The sequence below is a fragment of the Leptidea sinapis genome, chromosome 21, assembly GCF_905404315.1.
Source record: "Leptidea sinapis chromosome 21, ilLepSina1.1, whole genome shotgun sequence".
NCBI lineage: Eukaryota > Metazoa > Arthropoda > Insecta > Lepidoptera > Pieridae > Leptidea > Leptidea sinapis.
Genome location: NC_066285.1, coordinates 565633 through 586534, shown reverse-complemented (window position 1 = coordinate 586534; position 20902 = coordinate 565633). Strand labels below are relative to the sequence as shown.

Genomic DNA, 20902 nt, shown 5'->3' with positions numbered 1-20902 from the left:
ATCTACAATTCTGGAGTTAGGTCGATTAATCGGTCAGTTGACAAAATTAAGAAACTTTGACTATTCAAATTGAATGAAATTTTTAAACATACTGTGTCTATTCAGTGCCTGTTTGGTAACTGGAAATTCAGGCTACAAGTTTTATCCACAACGATGTTATATAGGGTCCAAAATTACCTGAACTGCTTCGAGAAAAGCATGGTACGTGCCGCTTGTTTTCGCGTGACTTGGCGACTTGATATAATATCAATAAAAATTACCCAGTTATTAATAATAATTTAATGAAATAAAAGGGTAAAATACGGCAGTCAGCCATGTTAACTGAAACGTGAATGACGTCAACTCTCAATTATTATCTTTACGTCGGTTGAAAAGTGTGTTATGTTACGCGTTATCATTCATTTTAGAAGTGTGACGTCATAATCGGACACCATTTACACATACGAGGGTTTTCGCGCCTAATTCAAAGTATATTCATAAATGTCTATTAAATGTTGTTATAGGTTATTTTTATAGCTACAATAAAGTTTTTAAACTAAAAAATATTTACTGACTGAGAATGAGAAATAAATCTGTCATTGCTCTGTCTATTAAGTGATCATTGTTTGGCATACGGCTTAGGTTAGTTATTGTTATCATTGTGTAATCACTGTAAATGATTTTAATTACTTTTCGCTAATTTAGATAACTAAACATATTTAATACGATATTTTGAATCACACATCAATGAATTATAATTTGAACTCAATAAATGAAGTCTAAGTGTATTGAATATAAAATTTCAGTAAGAAAATTGACTTAACAATAAGTATGTATATAAAAATGTAAGAAAATAATTTCCTAAGATAATTGGGGGTCTACTTCTTGGGAACTCAACGCATAAAGAGTCAAAATATCCATGAGAATTGTCCATGAAAGAAATTCTCGAAGAATTCAGGAACCTCTTACTTATACAAAAGCGTAAGCAAGTGTAACTACTAAGCCACATTAAACCAAAATTACGCCAAATTACCATTACGCAAACTGACTGCAATCACCAAGTGACAGAACATTATCACTTATTGAAATATTAAAACTGATACGATTTCACTACTTAATACATAACTCGATCCTTACTGAAAGTGAGTGGAGTTTAAGTAAATTCAATCCTATTATTTACTGATGTCTCACAGTGTGTACATTATCAGGAACATAACACATCATATAACAATCATCCCTAGACAAACAACGTCGAAAAAAATTGAGTTTAGAATGAACCTCTATTTTGAGCAATTAACGAAAACTAACACAAAGTGTTCAAATGATTTGAGTTTTCTTTAGTGTTAATTCCGCCAATATTTGTCTTTAAACAATTCGACACGTGTTTCGCCTCTACACGAGGCATCCTCAGGACTGGCACGAGACACGTGCCTTCTTCAATAAATTTTCTAACACAGTGTCATACAAATCGCGAGTGTAAGACATAGCTTGTCACGCACACTAAACTAATATTCCTGGCCTGTTTTTATCGATTGTCTAACAGCAAGAGACTCTATCTAGACGTTAACTTATCTAAGATATCATCATCAATAATTTTATTCCTTCGTTGACAGTGTTTTCAGGTTGATGTGAGTATTGTATATTTAGACGATAATGATTTAAGGTCTAGGAATTTTTAAATCGCATGGGCAGCTGTGACCATAACACAAGGAGAACCAGGTGATCCAAAAACCGTACCATATAATCTGTGCTGATGATAGAATAAAAATAACTCTCTAAATTGATTGAAATGTAAATAAAAGAGTTTTTTTTACTGAGAGAGAAGAAGCGGCGCAAGAAACTCTCCCAGCATTCTTTTTTTGCGCTCTTTTTAATTTAATTGTAGAGCTGCTCAGAATATTTGGGTTTTTCAGGGGCACTGCATTGAAATAAGAAGGGCGTATCAATACCATTTGAACTGATCAGCTGAACTTCGTCTCGTCACTTATTGTCATAAAAAATGTCGACTCATCTATCGAGTTCTTTGTTGTGGGGAACATCTATCGGTTTAATCTCCGATCCTGCTTGTGATGCCAATCGACCTGTTATAGTCAATACATTATTGTAATTACTAATTATAACAGTAATCACGACCGTCATGTTCACGAAGCATCCTCATACATTCAATGAATTCCATCTCTTATGATTGATGCATCAAATATACGACAATTTATATCGATACAGATTATTCTATACGATTCATATATTGAATGCAGCATCTAACGAACTATTTGTTTTACTTATAATACAGGCACTGTAAAATACTGTCATCATCATCTCTAGTCTGGTGCACCCCGGTATCAGCTCGATCCATTTGACCGCGTGCAACGTAGAGCAGTCGAATTGTCGGGGACCCAGGCTCTGTGACCGCCTGGATCACTTGACGTTGCGTAGAAACATCGCTTCATTGTGTGTCTTCTACCGCATTTATCACGGGGAGTGTTCCGAAGAGCTGTTTCACCTGATTCCTGCCACCGAATTCCACCTTCGCACGACGCGCCACAAGTTAGGATATCATCCCCACCATCTGGATGTGTGGTGGACCCCCACAGAGCGGTTTCCAAGGAGCTTTCTCCCACGTACTACAAAGCTGTGGAATGAACTTCCTTGTGCGGTGTTTACGGGACGATACGACAAATGTACCTTCAAAAAAAGCGGCTGCTTCTTCCTTAAAGGCCGGCAACGCTCCTGTGATTCCTCTGATGTCGCAAGAGAATGTGGGCGGCGGTGATCATTTAACACCAGGTGTCCCGTACGCTCGTTTATCCTCCTTTTTCATAAAATAAATACTGTAATTGATTGAGAAGTGTGGCCGTTGAGTTTCTTGTATGTTCTTGCCACGAGCTCTACTTTTTCCAAAATGGAAGTATGGTAGATTTAAAAGAGATGTTTATAGGGACGATTCAAAAGCGCTTACTATTTGAATTAAGTATAATATTTAACTTTCACTTTGTGTGGTACAAGTCTCGGCGTTCAGGAAAACAGGAGTCATAAGCGCTCATATGTGTCTTCACGCCGGTTGGGCTGCAAACTGTTCAATTTTCTTTTAGGTGTACGAAACTCTAATAAATTATAATATAATAAAACCAGTAGGAGGCTCCTTTACACAGGATGCTGGCTAGATTATGGATACCATAACGGTGCCTATTTCTGCCGTAAAGCAGTAATGCGTAAGCATTATTGCGTTTCGGTCTGAAGGGCGCCGTAGACAGTGAAATAAGTGGGCAAATGAGACTTAACATCTTATGACTTATGACAAGCGCAATTGTAGTGCCGCTCAGAATTTTCGTGGTTTTCAAGAATCATGAGCGGCACTGCATTGGCAGGGCGTATTTTTCGGGATAAATCTATTTGAGTGGAAAATAATGTACAAACCATAGACTTACAATATAATATAGTAGAAGAACGTCTCTAACGGAGATATCGGAAATCGAATCTTTTGTTAATGTAACCTATCTTGATTGACAAGTTGTAAACAGTCAGCCACGTCACTCGGATGGTTGGCTCAGTTGGTAAGAGCGCTCGGACGGAATCCGAGAGGCGTTTATTTGAACCCACATCGTTCATAAATTTTGTTACAAAATAAATTTGTTTATTTAATCTCAGAAGAAAGGGGAAGAGAGATAGATCGATTAAAAACAACAAATTGTATAATGTATTAAGAGAGCTGTTATATCAGCTTAGTTATAGACAGTCTCTCAAAGAATTTATATATACTAGCTGACCCAGCAAACGTTGTATTGCCGATATTAAAATCGCGATACAAAAGTAAGTGTTGATCGTAGATGGGTGAAAATTTGAAGTTGTATTTTTTAAAGACTGACAAATTTAATTAAAAATGGCAAAAAAATAAAAAAATATCGTGTGGACCACCCCTAACATTAGGGGGATGAAAAATAGATGTTGTCCGATTCTCTAACCTACCCAATATGCACTCAAAATTTCATGAGAATCGGTCAAGCCGTTTAAGGAGAGGAGTTCAAAGTTTAACACCATGACACGAGAATTCTATATATTAGATATTATGACTCTTGCTATCAGTAGATTTATAAAAATTTAATATAAGTTCACAAAAATCGTCACCTTTTTGCTCTTAATAGTGGTTTTCATTATTATAACACTAGAAATAAGGGATTGCCTGTAACTTATTCAAGTAGGTTTCATAAGATACATAATAGCTTTAAGGGTACATGTATACACTTTTATAATAAAGTCCCAACCACTGTTCAGGCATTATCTATAAATAAATTTAAATGTTTTATTAAAAAATGGCTCCGTCGTAAATCCTATCACTCCACAGCTGAATATCTAAGTGATCGGACATGTGACATGCCTTTTATGTATATGACAGGTTTAAATGTATTATTGACAAAGGGAGTTTGGTGAGGGAACTACTTTTTATTGCTTCCCGCCGTCTAGACTTACTCCAGACTCTTCAGTGTCGTCTGGAAGCTGTTAAATTTATCTGTTGGATATTAATGTTATAAATGTGTTTGCTGTTTGTCTATGACTGTGAAGTTTAATCTCTGTTCGTAATAGTAACAATGATTGTAAGCAATTAAATAAATAAATATAAAAATATTAACTTGTTTGTATGTATAAAAAAATATATAGGTGCCTAATTTTTTTTTAATGAAAAAAAGGGACGAGACGAGGAGGACGTTCAGCTGATGGTAATTGATACGCCCTACATTACAATGCAGTGCCGCTCAGGATTCTTGAAAAACCCAAAAATTCTTAGCAGCACTACACTTACGCTCGTCACCTTGAGACGTAAGATGTTGTCTCATTTGCCGAGTAATTTCACTAGCTACGGCGCCCTTCAGACCAAAACGCAGTAGTGTTTAATAATTTTTATTAATTCAGTTTTATAAAACCTTTAGAAGTGGCCATAAATGTAATTAAAATCTTTTGTACGTTTTTAACCGACTTCGAAAAGGAGGAGGTACTCAATTCGATTGGTATTTTTTTATGTACACCGATTATGCTGAGATTTATGATCCGATTTCCATGATTCTTCTTAAAATTGATGCGGAATATTTGCCATTGGGTCCATATATTAGTTGACATAGTTTGGCCCAGTAGTTTTCATTTTAGGAAAATTTTTTATGAATATTTTTGTTTACGTGGATGATGTTCTTATACTTTATGTACTGCTTTTTAGGAGTTTTCATTAAGATTGCTTATAAGTGGGTCTTAGGCTATCTGTCATTCATAGCTAACAAAAGTTCTTCACGATATTTCAGTGTCTCACAAGAACATAAAATAGGGGATCTTTATAGTTTAAGGCACGCGGAAACTTTCGTAGGCCACCCATAAAAATTACCATTTAATATATGTTAATAAAATGCAACGAAATCTTATAGTTTACCTAATTAATGACATTAAAAAAAACTACTTTTAAAAAAACGACTTCAAAAACTGAAAAGTATAAAAAACTTAACAGAGATTTAATTTAATACGAGGTATATTACACAAATCTTAATTTTAATATTAATTAAATACTGTTATTTGTATGTGCTACCTATTGATAGGTTTGAAATCGGTGCAAAGCCAAATGTAATAGCAGGTACCTTCACTCGCCACGCGTGACTTTGAGCTGGATAGCTTCATCTAGAACCAATCAACCCAAGCGGACAGGCACCGACTTAAACGCTATCAATGGGTAGCACATACAATTAAAAGTATTTTATTAATATTATGGATATAATGTTTGCATAATATAATAATTGGTATATCTAATTAAATCTCGTCAAATCACGGCACGTTTCTCACGTTTTGATGCACTACAACACTTCATAAATGTGCCAGTAACTTCTCAAACGATTAAAACCTCTTTTGGTATATTAATTCCTAACGGGCCAAAAAAAATTAAAACCACGCGTGTTTTTTTACAAATGAGTTTACAGAAGAATAGTTCTTTTATGTAGAGGTAATCCTGTATGTCAATCAAAATCATGCTTAGCGTTGAGTCAGCAATATTTCAGTAAACACCGACATTATTATTATGGCGTGATAGAAGGAAGTATTTTATAACGTTTATCATCTGTTTATGAGTCGATTTAGTGTCTGGTTTATGGCATAGCTTTTAAGGAGAGAATTTCAAGTCATAATGCTTTAGGTCCATTTGAGGCTCTGTAGCTACGTTCTCATTACCTTTACTTGAACACCAATGTACACAAATCCTTTAGTGCTTACATACCGCACTTAAGAATTACACTTGTATATATCATCAACACACTCATTCAACCAACACTAAGCATATTAAAATATTCCAAATCATATGTCCTCTTTCATTTTATTATCAAGTAGTTATTTAGATCTGGGTGCATGGAACATCATTCCTTTCTGTGTCCAGTGAAGGGCGTTGTTAGCTGCACTCAAGATTATAATTTTACAGCTATCTCTGTTTTTACTTCTTGTTGGTATGTATTAGTTTTATATAATTTCTTATTGATAATGCTTTTTATTTATTAAGAAAATACCAGTCATTTTGCAAGTGATGTCAGCTAAGTTATGCCACAGCGGCGCCCGTCGTGAAGCAGTAATGTGCAAGGTGAATTTTGTGTCAGTTTAAAAGGCGCCGTAGCTAGTGAAATTATTGGGCTAATGAGAATAGTGACGAACACAATTGCGCAAAAAGTCTGCTACTGATAATATTTATTGTAAATTGTTAATTATTATTAATCCTTAGCTATTTTAAACTTTAAAGTAGAAAATTTTTCGCCTGCGTATAAATACTGAAAGGATTAATTGAAGGATTGTAAGCAGATAATTAAAGATAAATTGATAAATACATTCATATAAAACCTACCTCCCATAAGGGCTGGCAAAAATTACGAAACTTTCCTTAACTTTTTGATAAATATTTTTTTATTGCTAACTTGTATTAAATCTCATTTTATTTGTCCAGTTAGTCGCCTTTTAACATAATAAATACATTTGTAATTTCATTATTACCCTAAACTTAAAATTTCTTTCTTGAAAAAAAAATCATCATGCACTAATTTTTACAGCGACTACGGTTTCATAATCTTTGAATCTTGTTCTTACAAAATATAATCCTTGAATTTTATCAGTTTCCGGCAATACGCTCCAACCTACTGAAAACAAAAGACTCCCATTTCTAAAAAACAAAAGATATTCTAATTATTTCTTTTCTTATCTCATCAATGTTTTAGCTTTACAAGCCAGTCCTTTTTTGTTTCCAAAGAGTTTTTCATTCATTCTCTTGAACGCCCCTCGTATAGGCTAGTCTTACATTTTTTTTTAAATTTTCTTCCAACGAGGATTTATTTTTTCAAGTGTGGATAATAATTTATTCAAATTATAAATAAATATTTGTTAAAAAGAAAATATGTTATGTAGTACACTCTTTATTGGCATTAGAGCGCCCATAAACTATAATTTTGGGCGTTAAATTAAAATTATAAGTAATTGAGATAATGTTCCGGTAATCGGTTCCGGTAACTTTCGTTGAAAATTTCTTCCTCTTTAAGATCTTTTCAATCAAAATTCCTGAAATATTAATAGTTTTGTTTGGTCTTTTGTTGTCTTATGGTCTACACACTGTCGATACACTATTCTAAGCTCAAGAACTAACATGTTTTTGAACTTGTTGACTAGCCTAATATTGAAATGAGGCTCCTTAGCCTCATTACATATACATCGCCCCACAAAAGACTTACTAACTCGACTAAGCCGAGTAGTAGGCATCATCAGTTTATGTCTGTTCCTGGTGTTAACATTATGGTTATGACAGTTTCTGGCAAATTCACTTATGTGCCTATGAACATACATTACATTATCAAGAATATATTGAGAAGCAACAGTCAAGATGATAATTTCTTTAAATTTTGCTCTCAATGATTCTTTAGGACCTAGGTTATAAATAGCGCTAATAGCCCTCTTCTGCAGCACAAATATTGTATTAATATCGGCAGCGTTGCCCCATAGCAATATACCATAGGACATAATACTATGGAAATAACTAAAGTATACTAGTCGCGCCGTATCTATGTCAGTTAATTGTCTAATTTTTTTAACCGCGCATGCTGCAGAACTAAGTCTGTTCGCCAATCCTTCAATATGGGGGCTCCATTGTTATTTGGAATCTAGAGTTATGCCAAGAAATATAGCAGATTCCACCGGTTCTATCACCTCTCCGTTTAACAAAACCTTTGCATTTACATTTTTGACATTTGGTACGGTAAATTTAATGAATTTAGTTTTCTTGCTATTTAACAATAGGTTATTAGCGCTAAACCAGTACACGATGTCAGATAAAATATCGTTCACTTCGTCATACATAGCTTGGTTTCTTTTCACTTTGAAAATCAGTGAAGTGTCGTCCGCAAACAATACTACCTTATGTTTTTTCTCTATAAGATTAGTAAGATCATTTATATAGATAAGGAAGAGGAACGGTCCAAGAATAGACCCTTGTCGTACCCCCATACTGAGAGAAGTCCCAGGAGATCTCCTACCATTCACGTCGACCCTCTGAATTCTATTGTTTAGATATGAAGTCAGAAGATCGAGCGAAGTTCCTTTTATGCCATAGTGGTATAGCTTCCTGACCAGCGTTGAATGTTGAACACAATCAAAAGCCTTAGATAAATCACAGAAGATGCCAAGTGCATTCTGCGATTCCTCCCAGGCATCAAAAATATTCTTGATCAGCTCACCTCAACACCTGCATCCGTTGTTGATATATTTATTTACCACTAGCTTAGCCGACTAGCTGTTCTGTCAATAGAAAAAAAATATGATGTAAGTATTCGGGAATAATGTGGTCTTATGCCATTCGGCAATGTGTAATCTTAGTAAATTAGTTTATAACAAATAGTAGTAAAAAAAAGTAACGCTTAAAACGCGCTTCTTATAGATAACCGAACCAAAAGTTAACATCAATTCCTGCCTTAGAAGCGATAGATGAAAATGATATAAATTAACAAAAATCTTATTTTGCAAATTTAACAATGGAATAATTTTATCAAATTAATTTATTGTCACTGGTTCTCGATAAATCTATGAAATTTTGATGAAATCTGACCGTTTAAAGTGGGTCAAAATCTCGCCCAAATGAGTCGGTTACAAGCAAACATACATACAGGTGAAGCTAATAAAAAGCGTGTAAAAATGACACAAACCTATATCTGAATGATCACACCCTTCAATTACCGTTCCTTAGAAAACCGGAGAAGAGTAAAATATCTAACTTATTTAAAATAAGGATTTATATCGTATCTGTGTAAACAGCTTTTACATTACCGCTTTATAATTGCCAATTTTTAAGGTATTAAAATGGATATAGTATGTTCTCCTTAAGAGATAGACATATGCCATCACGGACTTTTCTGTAGACCTATATAAGATACACAATCCCACCATACATTATTTTGTTATATCTCTAAGGGTTTATGCGTTTTTGTTGAAAGCTAGAGACTAAAGAAAGACGGCTAATAATTTTCTGACACCTCTAACAAATATCGTTAATGTATACAAAAACTTAACAAATTATGTACTATCCACTCGAAAACCATGATATCCATTGGTGAAAACAGCATGAAAGTCGGAGTAGTAGTTTTTGAGTTTAACAGACAGACAGACGCGGCAGAGGACTTGTTTTATAATATGTAGTGATAGGAAGTGACAATAACATAATATATTACAACAAAACTTGGTAACCGTCAAGCTGAACGTGAACAAACTTAAAGGGGCTTTTACATGGGGAGAAGACAGGGTTGTCAACCGTACTATAAAATAAAGTATTGTACTCTATATCATGAAGGCATACTCTATATTCTATAACACTCATAGAATATCTAAAATACTCTTTTTTACGCAATGTTTACTATAATAGTGCCAGTTATGTAATACATAGGCTGCACTAAAAGTATCGGGAATGGAATATTTCCACTGTTCCTGTCATATTAAAGTCTTTTTAATTGAAAACTGCTTTGTTTTAAAAATCGAATACCATTTATTTATTTAAAAAAAGATTCTCGATCTTGTCACAAGGTCTTGTCAAACTTGTTTAATCGTTGAGAAAATGGAATTGACTCGAGAAAATTCTAGAGCGATGATTTATTATGACTTTCGAAGTGGTTTAACTTAAGAATACTTCGAAAAGCAATAAATACGTTTTTAAATAGTAATGTTGTGTCACTTCCCTGATTCCCGAAATTTTCAGTGCCGCCCTCGTATTATGCATAAACCTTTATCATAACCAAAAAAGTCGACTATTTTCTGTTAATAACAATTATGGCTCAAATTCGCCTATCCAACTTATTTCAAAATTATATAACAGTAAATTCCATAATAATAGTAGTATTGATATAAATTTTAATACATTTGGCAATTTTAAATAATGCGCTTTTGAACCCTTATAATTTGGATGTATAAAATTATAGTTTTAGTAATAGTAAACATAACATAACCAGTGGGAGGCTCCTTTGCATAGGATGCAGGCTAGATTATAGGTACCACAACGGCGCCTATTTCTGCCGTGAAGCAGTAATGTGTAAGCATTACTATGTTTCGGTCTGAAGGGCGCCGTAGCTAGTGAAATTACTGGGCAAATGAGACTTGACAACTTATGTCTCAAGGTGACGAGCGCAGTTGTAGTGCCGCTCAGGGTGCATCAATTAACATCAGCTGAACGTCCTGCTCGTCTCGTCCCTTAATTTCATAAAATAAATACATATTATAGTACTATTACTTAACTTACAATAATAAATGAAGGCAATGCTGTGCCTACTTAGATATATAATATAAGAAAAATATAAGAAATTTTACATTATAAGTAGTCATAATATTAACAGTATATCTAGCTGGTAAGCCTTTATTAATAAATAAATTAAAAAAATATCCCCAATTACCCAAGCCACATTCGTTTCTGAACGCAGCCACGAATGTCACTATGTCAATGTCATGTCACAAATTGTTTTGCGAAGTGTTTTGAGGTTTCGTTAATTTTTGCAACGTACAAAAAAAATACTCTTTACTTACCTTCTTTGAAATCAGATAATATACTCTATTACTTCTGATGAAACTCGGCAACCCTAGGAGAAGACCACATTACAAACTCCCAGCACATCGTTTAAATCATAGAATATCAATCTTGCTTGGCCTACTTAATATAATACTAGCTTCTTAATAATCCTGTTTTTTCTAACGTAAGTGTTTTATGTTCAATACTTAAGATATTAGCGAGTCTCTAACAGCCGTTCCCAATATACTATCTACAGATAGAGATAAATTACTACCTTTCACTGTCAGTAATTAGCTGTCAAAAATCTGAAGATGTCCTAATATACCCGATAAGTCATTCTTATCACCTTATATTGGGACGCGTGAATTGCAATTTCCATACAAACTTCTATCGCTGGTAAGCTATACGTGAGTTACCGTCTATAAGTTTATTGAGACAAAAAAGTCAACGATAGTTACGATTTTTATTTCAAGTAAGAGATAGACTGAATATTGGGAGCAGCCGTAAGTCGCATTGTATAAATTGCTTAAATATTGGAGTACTAGAAATACACTATGAACATCCGCTGCATTTCCTCACAATAACAAACCGTATGACATGATGCTATGAAAGTACGCAAAAAAGACCAAAGTAGCTGTATTCACATCAGCCAACTGTCTGATATTTTCAACGGCAAAAGCTCAAGAACTCTATCTATTTGCGAAACTACTGATATGAGACCCGCTGTAGTTAACTATCTATGGTAATGAAAACCAGTTGAATCTACAAATTCCTATTTGCGATAGTAAAGCGCTGTGCTATGGTAACGTTCGAAATCTAAAGAAAGTACTAGAAGTGACCACGGACTAGTAAAAAAAGAAGGACTCCGCGCCCTGATATTAACAAGTGAAGCACCTTTATGCTAGTGTGTGTGCGGTTCACCAGTTACACAATTTTTTCTCCCTTAAATTATCATATATCTACAAATACGTGTATATTATTGTTTTTACACTATTTCACAACCCACGACGGCATTTTTAATATATTTCATTGCGACGCAAACTGATCTGTCACAGACGACGGCAAATTTCATAATGGCGGCCGATCGGCTTGTATTAGTGTAAGTGTATGCGTGGGGCTATGTTATATACATATTTACACGTTTACCGGCTTGTTTTGGTGCCTCACACGGACACGGAGTCCTTATTTTTTTACTTGCCTCGCATGTGGTTTACAAACCAAAAGTGAGTGTAGTAGTGATTTAGTATTAATCCTTCCACAGCCTGCAACTGTTCCAATAACATTTACGGTAATTCTTCGTTTGCTGAACTATTGTTTTGAAATAAAACAGGTATGGCGATCATAATATGAAATTTTATTTTTTTCGTATTGCCGTCATTTCGCACACCAGTGCTACTCTACTGCCCATAAATATTGTTGAACTGGAAAAATTTTTTTTTAGTTCAAATTTGGAACGTATATTTATTATGTTAGAAAGTTGATCATTTGCCACCATTTCACATAAATTTGTCGCGGTTAATATAAGTTCACAATAATGGAATGAGAAAACATAATTGCAGTGATTGTCTTGCACAAGGTGGGTTATTTTACTTCATAAGCTTCACAAGCTAGGTATCAGTCGTGGGTTCGTAAATCGTACTATCGATAGATAAAAAGCCATCGGTCGAAGACCATAACATCGCTCGGATTGTCGGGAATCCGGTACTCTTTGAACGGGTCGATCATCTAGCATTGCGTAGAGAGTCGCTTCATTGTGTGTCATCTACCCAGGGGCGTGCATTGGTTTTATAGAAAGGTAGGCACTGTAGATCTAACTATTCGTAGTTGAGCTTTGGAATATGCAATCTGTAGATCGCTTACCGTAGGTATTCAGCATATAGCGTTTAAGAGTGGGTGTCCAATAGAAGTTTGAATATAAAATAACGAAACCAAATAGAAATAAATTAAATTTAACACTATATATTTTAAGGTTCATAACGAGGTAGGCACTGCCTAATTGCTTATATGATATGCACGCCCCTGCTTCTACCGCATTTATCACTGGGAGTATTCCGAAGAGCTGTTTGACCTGATTCCTGTCGTCGAATTCCACCTTCACACGACACGCCACAAATTAGGATACCATCCCCACCATCTAGATGTGTGGCGTTCCTGCACAGTGCAGTTTTCAAGGAACTTTCTTCAACATACAAAAAAGCTGTAGAATAAGCTTCCTTCCTGGTGCGGTGTTTTCGGGATGATACGACATAGATAATATAACGGGGTGCCGGGGCCGCGCTGTGAGAACTAAAAATGATGTCAATGCAGTTGAAACCAGCCCAAATCCTTCCTATAAGGATACAAAAAAATACTCGAGAAAAATTAATTTTCGCGCTAGGATACTTTCACTTAAGATCAAAACAGATTGAGGCTTGGTACTTATCGTCTATATACAGGATTTGCCCTAAAGCAATCACTTCAGTTAAATATTTATCACAATATCTAGTCTTTCCACACTCTATGAACAATATAAAGTTAAAAAAGATCTCTAGAAAAGTGTGTATGCAAATACCAAAGAGCTTTATATTAAAAGATCTCTGGAAAAGGGTGTATTCAAATACCAAAGAGCTTTATATTAAAAGATCTCTGGAAAAGGGTGTGTTCGAATACCAAAGAGCTTTATATTAAAAGATCTCTGGAAAAGGGTGTATTCGAATACCAAAGAGCTTTATATTAAAAGATCTCTGGAAAAGGGTGTATTCGAATACCAAAGAGCTTTATAATAAAAGATCTCTGGAAAAGGGTGTATTCGAATACCAAAGAGCTTTATATTAAAAGTTCTCTGGGAAATTGTGTGTTCGAATATCAAAGAGCTTTATATTAAATGATCTCTGGAAAAGGGTGTATTCGAATACCAAAGAGCTTTATGTTAAAAGATCTCTGGAAAAGGGTGTATTCGAATACCAAAGAGCTTTATATTAAAAGATCTCTGGAAAAGGGTATATTCGAATACCAAAGAGCTTTATATTAAAAGATCTCTGGAAAAGGGTGTGTTCGAATACCAAAGAGCTTTATATTAAAAGATCTCTGGAAAAAGGTGTATTCGAATACCAAAGAGCTTTATTTAAAAGATCTCTGGAAAAGGGTGTATTCGAATACCAAAGAGCTTTATATTAAAAGATCTCTGGAAAAGGGTGTGTTCGAATACCAAAGAGCTTTATATTAAAAGATCTCTGGAAAAGGGTGTATTCGAATACCAAAGAGCTTTATATTAAAAGATCTCTGGAAAAGGGTGTATTCGAATACCAAAGAGCTTTATATTAAAAGATCTCTGGAAAAGGGTGTATTCGAATAACAAAGAGCTTTATATTAAAAGATCTCTGGAAAAGGGTGTATAATACCAAAGAGCTTTATATTATAAGATCTCTGGAAAAGGGTGTATTCGAATACCAAAGAGCTTTATATTAAAAGAGCTCTGGAAAAGTGTGTATTCGAATACCAAAGAGCTTTACATTAAAAGATCTCTGGAAAAGGGTGTATTCGAATACCAAAGAGCTTTATATTAAAAGATCACTGGAAAAGGGTGTATTCGAATAACAAAGAGCTTTATATTAAAAGATCTCTGGAAAAGGGTGTATAATACCAAAGAGCTTTATATTAAAAGATCTCTGGAAAAGGGTGTATTCGAATACCAAAGAGCTTTATATTAAAAGAGCTCTGGAAAAGTGTGTATTCGAATACCAAAGAGCTTTACATTAAAAGATCTCTGGAAAAGGGTGTATTCGAATAACAAAGAGCTTTATATTAAAAGATCTCTGGAAAAGGGTGTATAATACCAAAGAGCTTTATATTAAAAGATCTCTGGAAAAGGGTGTATTCGAATACCAAAGAGCTTTATATTAAAAGAGCTCTGGAAAAGTGTGTATTCGAATACCAAAGAGCTTTACATTAAAAGATCTCTGGAAAAGGGTGTATTCGAATAACAAAGAGCTTTATATTAAAAGATCTCTGGAAAAGGTGTATGCGAATACCAAAGAGCGTTTTATTAAAAGATCTCTGGAAAAGGTGTATGCGAATACCAAAGAGCATTATATTAAAAGATCTCTGGAAAAGGGTGTATTCGAATACCAAAGAGCATTATATTAAAAGATCTCTGGAAAAGGTGTATGTAAATAACAAAGAGCGTTATATTAAAAGATCTCTGGAAAAGGTGTATGCGAATACCAAAGAGCGTTTTATTAAAAGACCTCTGGAAAAGGTGTATGCGAATACCAAAGAGCGTTATATTAAAAGATCTCTGGAAATTCTCTGTGAATGCGAATACCAGAGAGTAATCATATTTTGACAAATTATGATTACTTTAATTTCCTTAATTTGTTTTTTTACTTTTTAGAACAGCATTTAAAGTACTAAATTGAAAAGTCTCGACTACTTCGTCTAAGTGTCGATATTTTTTTCACTATTCTGTAGCTAGACAGCTTTTCTATCTATAATGTTTCATAAATATTTTGAGATTACTAATTATGTAATAGATATACGTAATATATGACCGATGTTAAAATAATTCAATAGAGAGATTGAGATCTCTTAGACCATTCCTGCTGTATTGAACAGTTGATGCAAAAGAGGTATATTTTATTGAATATTAGGAATAATTGGAGAAACTCAATCAAAAAAATTTATCTTACTGAAATGTAGTAGTTATTTGGGAAATATTTTTTCAGTGATTTCAGTAAGTTTTTGTTAAAATAAAACAAGTAATGGGTATACTTAAATATTTAGAGCAATAAAAACAGGATATAAATTAATTGAAATAAAAAATATTGTTTAAAATTATAGGAAATCCACAGATAAGTTCATAATACATTTAGCAATCCAAAAAAACCTCGAAAAATTCTAAGATAAGTAATAAGTATATTTGCCTATCATCAAACAATATGAGTACCTAATAAGTAAAAAGCGGCCAAGTGTGAGTCGGACTCGCCCATGAAGGTTTCCGTAGCAGCAAGTAACATATCTAATATAAAAGTTCTTGTAGTTCGTTGTAACGATTTATGACATATTAAAAAAATACTACTTACTACGAAGTTTGCATGGTAATGTACATCATATATTTTTTTAGTTTTAACGTTCTCTTATTTTAGAAGTTACAGGGGGGACACATTTTACCACTTTGGAAGTGTCTCTCGCGCAAACTATTCAGCTAAGAAAAAAAATATTTTAGAAAACTCAATATCATATTTGAAGACCTATCCATAGATACCCCTTCACGTAAGGGTTTGATGAAAAACAAAATTCAGTTTCGGTTTCGGTTTCAGTATGGGGGGAGGGGGGAGAATCCCCCATATTTTTTTTGTACCAACAACTACAACATTCAATGATATCAACGATATTGACGTTGACATTTTTCACGACACGTTTAAGTTATTTAGACATAAAGTTTTAGAAAAAATAACGACCACGGTAGATAATATATTGTATTAGATTGTTAATGACTTATTAATTCTTATTTTTATCTTTTGTAATTTCACACTTACCACATTATAATTATTTACATTGTATAGTTTCTAGAATTAATATTTATTACTGAAGTACTTAATTTTTTATAATTAAAATGTTGAATGTACTTATTAGAATAACCAACCTAGAATTAGTATGTAAGTGCAAATCAATTGTTAATGTTAAGTCGAGTTATTGTTGGTACATCTTAAATAAATAAATATCATAATTGGTATAAGTTAATAAACTAATACCTAAGTATTTCATGATTCCATCAAAAATAATATGATAAACTAGCTGACCCGACAGACGTTGTTCTCTACATAATAAATAAAATACTGTTTTTTTATGAATTAGTCAATAATATTTCATGATATCAAGAATTATTTCGATAAATATGCTTCCTGTTGTAATAAAGAAATTGTTTTACGGCAGAACCGTTTAACTAATTATAAACTGAAATAAAAATAATTATGGGACCCAAATCGAAATAAAAACTATCCTATCTCTCAAGTCGGACTAAGCTGCACTCCATGAAGTAATCCCCATTAAAATCCGTTCATTAGTTTACGACTTCACTGGAAACAAACATCAGGAATCTGAATTTATATATATTTAAATTATACATATTTCTGTATTTCATTATTAGTTGGTAACAAGAGTTCGTAAGCCATATTAGATATGTAAAGTGTACAGTAAGGCTTAAAGTTTATTTGTTTGGTTTACAACAACTATTAGGAAGACTTGACAAACATTATTCATTTGAGTAAAGCCTACTTAACACCCAGCAAACGCGTGTAAGCCGTGTGACAGCATCATCCCGTGTCAACCTGGGATTTGCAATCACTTCGTGCTGGAAATTACAACATCTAGTACTTGATAAATGTATGCACTTACTTATATTAAACACGCGTCGCCCACCAGAAATCGATTCAGCACAGTCCAGTATTTGTCATCGATTCCACAGATTCACTATTCACTGGCACTACACTATACTCACAAAAAAAAATTACACTCCAACATAAAATAAAATAATTGTTATAAAACTGTGTTACCTGTGTTTTTACGGTATCTGTATTGATTTGCGATAGGGAAGTTAGATAAAATATTATATTTAGATAAGTCACGCATAATGATTTACTATGTATCGGCTACATATTTTTAATTCTTAAAATTGTAGTTATCTTTGCGTGAAACGCAAAGAATTCTTAAATAAAAATTTATAAGTATAGACAATTATTTATATTACATCGAGCCAAATATTAATTCTGAATTTAATATTGTTTATATAAATTAAAATAAAACATAAATTTAAGATACTTAAAACGTATTATAAGTAGCTACAAATTTATATTAAATATTATTGTACTTATAAAAATGTTTATTACTACACTAAAATATTAAAGTTTAATTTAATATCAATACTGCTTTTGATTTGATAAAATAATCAACATTCATTCAATTTCTAATAAAAAAGATCATATTAATTAAAATGTTAATAAAAATTACCTTAATTAAATAGCCACTTTTAAAATGTAATTAATAATTAAGAGCACAAAACTTCACACATGTTTGCATTTTTCACATTTATCGCGCATTCATTTGAGCTCGTATTCACGTGCGGCGTAACTCTACTCAGCGGCACTGAGATTTAGACTGCCGCGGGCGACACGGCCATTGGGCGGGCGGTTGGCGGGAGTCGAGACCCGTGGCTGGGAGGGCGGGGAGGGCGCAACAGATACTATACTCCACAGGTTTCCCGGGCCACCCGCTCTCGTCTCCCTCTCTCCTACTCCTTACAGGTCAATTTACATCCTCATTACTGCCCCGCAGATAAAACTCTGAAGCTGCATTTCAAAGTTTAAATTGCAGTCATAATGTTTGCCGATACCTGAGTTTGCTATCAACCGCTGCAGCGTAGTTAACTTAAGAAAATATCTAATGACGACGTAGATAGTTAATATTTCCAGGGAATACAGAAATGGAAATTGTTAGCTTGAAACTCTGAGACTGTCTAAAAGTTAAACGGAGATATATTTTAGTATCATTATATCCTTATTTCAATCTTTTATCTATGTTCTGTATCTGTCTTATTTTATTTATTATCAATCTCGTCGAATTTCACAATTCAAATTAAAATTTCCTTATTGGTACCAAAAGTAGTACATGATATAATTGACTGGGACCTTCTTTTAAGTAACAGAACCTGTGTCAGATGATCCCACTCTTCCATATCTATAATTACTAAGTAGTAACAGGAAAGGTAATCTTTCTAATATATACAATTCTCGTGTCATGGTGTTAAACTTTGAACTAATCCGAAACGGTTTGACCGATTCATGAAATTTTGAGTGCATATTGATGGTATATAGATGGTCTGAGAATCGGACAACATCTATTTTTCATCCCCCTAAATGTTAAGGGTGGTCCACACGATTTTTTTTTTAATTTTTTTGATATTTTTTTTAATTTGTTTGATTATGAGTCAGCATTAAAAATACATCCAACTTCAAATTTTCACCCATCTACGATCAACAGTTACTTTTGTATCGCGATTTTAATATCGTTTGCTGGGTCAGCTAGTAATTTTATATAATTTGAATATTACTAATAATATACTTAACACTAATAAGGTGTGGGTGTGAGTGTGTGACGATGTGTGTGTATGTGAATGTGTATTGTAATCGCTAATGATTTAATGTAATTTTTTGGTTAGAAAAAAAAGAGTTACTGAAGTGATAAATTAATACATATTATAGTAGGCCGATAATTCTTTTTTTTTTGTTTTCTTTAAAATATATAAAAGGACCTCCGTCTTCTAATAGTTTTTGGTCATTATCCATCTTGTTACAACTTTTTAACAGTCATAATAATGTTTCGGATATATATTGCACGCCTCGAACGCGAAGCGGCGAGGTTGTGCTTTATAACCGACCACTGTCAAGATCACACGATTTCCACTTTTTAAACTGCATATTTTTTTTCTATTACTCTTACACATTATAAAAAGCACATCAATTATCAATGATAACATCATTACACATTAAGAAAGCTGAGACACAATTGAATAGTCCTGATACTTTTTGTTGTTGAATACGTATTAATATAAAAAAAAAAATCATTAAAAAAAATTACCGTGGACGTCCATTAGTCTGTGGTTCAAAAAAACGGCGTGGTATGTATATCTCGAGAACGACTTGTCGAAACGACTTTACTTTTTTTTCACAATTTTCACAATTAATCATAGAAGGTTCCTTTCGAAAATCACTACTGACCTTCACGTTTTTTTTTAAAAACACAGGTGATTCGATTTAATCCGATTTTTAACTTTTAAAAATAATATAGCAAGATCGTTCGAGGCGTGCACTTTTGGATTTTCCAATTTTTTTACATATTTATTAACACTATTGTAATATCGTGTAAATTTATTTAAGAATGGATTTTGACAGTGATCGAACAAACCTACATTCGTTTTTACCGCCGGCCAGAACCATCGATTCCGATCTCTACTGGTGAGATTAAAGTCAGAAGTTTAGAGAGAAGAGAAGTAGACGGAACTGATCAATATAAAGATGGTGGTCTTTTCATCAAAATAACGCTAGACCACACACAAGTTTAGCCACTCAGCAGATATTAAGAGAATTTGGTAGGGATCAGATTCAGATTTTTACCTGTTTCGATCTCTTCAGAATTATTTACGGCCGTTTTCAATTACGTATCTCTAGTTACAGATACATTGCTGTCACCTTTTAATGATAAGATCTTATCTATCCATAGTTATGTCCAATATAGTTATAGTCCAATGCTTTATGTCGATTGGTTATTGAATTGTAAGTAAGCGTAAAAGCATAGATTTGTCTACCTCTAGTAAGTTAAACTAATGATAGATAGGTTATTGAAAGCGGCCGTTAGGCAGTGTCAGGTTAACTTCAAGAGAGGACTCCTTGTCGCGTTTTTTTTTATCAGAAGCCCCAATATTTCTGCAGCAACTGGATCATGTACATCACCTACAAAATGGCGAAAAGTCGTCAATTAAAAAAAAAGGCACAAAAGGCAAAAATGTTTTGAGTTTTCATATGAAATTCAGATATATTTTTTCCCCACCTTATTATCTATTATTACTACCGATTATTCTTATTCGTGAATATAATAATACTAATAATAAATTTCTGCAGGAAACTGTGTGAATGGAGTGCTGCATGCCTTTATAAACGGCCAGACTTCCTTGTGCTTGTCGCCACTTTGATGTATGGAAGTGAGAGTTGCGTATGGCAGAAGAAACATAAAAGCAAAATTAACGCAGTTGAGATGCGATCACAGCGTAGTATGTGTTCGGTAAGACTAATTGATAGAATTCCGAATGCGGTAATACGAGCGCGCTGTGGTTTGAAAGAGGAAGTTGTGACAAGG

General features: G+C 33.6%; 1 protein-coding gene across 1 annotated transcript in view; it reads right to left on the bottom strand.

Annotated features, from left to right (window-relative positions):
- LOC126970485 (potassium voltage-gated channel subfamily H member 8) overlaps positions 1 to 18129 on the bottom strand; it is a 179607-nt gene extending 161478 nt beyond the window's left edge. Inside the window, exons 1-2 of the mRNA XM_050816417.1 lie at positions 18002 to 18129; positions 17390 to 17564 (exon numbers count right to left, since the gene is read on the bottom strand). The gene's annotated coding sequence lies outside the window, so the exon portion shown is untranslated. The remainder of the gene's footprint in view (positions 1 to 17389; positions 17565 to 18001) is intronic.
- Between the last annotated feature and the right edge of the window lie 2773 nt (positions 18130 to 20902).